Source organism: Anomaloglossus baeobatrachus, unplaced genomic scaffold, assembly GCF_048569485.1.
Source record: "Anomaloglossus baeobatrachus isolate aAnoBae1 unplaced genomic scaffold, aAnoBae1.hap1 Scaffold_178, whole genome shotgun sequence".
Lineage (NCBI taxonomy): Eukaryota > Metazoa > Chordata > Amphibia > Anura > Aromobatidae > Anomaloglossus > Anomaloglossus baeobatrachus.
The window spans coordinates 424,210-425,677 of NW_027441948.1; the positions used below are offsets into that span (position 1 = coordinate 424,210).

Here is a 1,468-nt window from a genome sequence, read left to right on the forward strand (position 1 = left end):
GTGCAGAACGGAGAAAAGGCTGCGCTCACTTCCTAATGAAAGGGAGTGAGACGCATCTGGGAAGGGAAGGGAAAAGATTAGGGTTTGGGGATGATGAAAGGGCTTTCTACGGGCAACGATGGCAAAGGGTGGCAGTGACGGAAAGTCAGGCAGCCTGTCCTGTCCTGTCCTGTCCGTCCGTCTTTTTGTATCATGAATTGGAAAGACTGCAAGGGGGAGGGGAGGTGCTTGTGTCCAAAAGGAGGAGTTATTCAGATTCATTGCAGTGGGCGGCGGCTGCAAAAAGCACCATTCTTCTTGTTTTTGCTCTGCAAAACAGCCTTTTCAAGGGTTGGCTTGGGTGACAAAATGTCTTCTGTAGGCGTGGGTTTGTCTCCCTCTCCCTAAGATGTGTCCGGTATAGGCCAGGGTGCCACTCAAGGCCGTAACCAATTCGGGTTATAGCTTCTCGGCCTTTTGGCTAAGATCAAGTGTAGTTTCGGAGGACGCTACCTTGGTCGGTACTGGAAGGTGCCTGGGATTGCACGTCTGCCGGCCTTGAGGAAGTGTGTGCGCCTTCTGGTGACACATAGCCCTCTTGTGCCTGGACGGTTCCCAGGCAACGGGAGGCGATCACCTTTGTTATTTTGAAGTCCTACTGATAAACAGAAAAAAAAAAAAATTAAATCTGTTCTTATCAGTTTAATATCTGATACGTCCCCTCTCTGGGGACCATATATTAAATGGATTTTTAGAACAAGGAGATGGAAAAAATCTTGCTCTGTCCACTGCACGCATTGACCTGGTATTGCAGTACCTCCAGGACCGGTGCACCCCTTCTTAACCCAGTTTCCAAAAGCAGAACTCAATTCACCTGATTCAAATGAGCCCCATTAGTTAATTGAAAGAAAGCAAAAACTTTATATGCACCTCAATTTGGCCAATTCACTTTTCACACTTTCACCCTTTTTTTTATCTTTCACACCTTTTACTTGCTTTATTGATGCAAAAAGCTGTGCCAAATAGCAAACTCATCTCCACTCAACTTGACCAACTCTGCTATGTCCCGTGCAGTATCTTATTCTCAGTCTTATCTAGATCATTTGCAATTGAATAGAATAGATCCCTTTTGGCTGCTTATGACTGTGTAAAATATGTAGTTTTACTGGGCTGGGATGAGAGAATCCATTGAAGCATGGTGTAGGGATTGTGGTTCCTGTGTGCTAAGAAGAGAGGCTGGCACCAGCCAGAAAGCCCCATTGCAGCCAATAATCACTTAATAACTTTTTCAACTTGTCATCATATGGGAGGCCTTCCATTCCTTGTAGTAGTCTAGTTGCCCACCTTTGAACTGACTCTAACTTCTGAATGTCCTTATTAAAATGTGGAGCCCAAAACTGGTTCCCATATTCCAGATGTAGCCTTACAAGTGATTTATAGAGGTGTAACAATACGTTGGGATCACGGGATCTAATCTCCCTTTTTATAC

The 1,468-nt window shown here is 45.1% G+C and overlaps 1 pseudogene; it reads left to right on the plus strand.

Moving 5' to 3' along the window:
• Positions 1 to 611: 611 nt before the first annotated feature.
• Positions 612 to 818, plus strand: LOC142260768 (U2 spliceosomal RNA; annotated as a pseudogene).
• Positions 819 to 1,468: the final 650 nt, after the last annotated feature.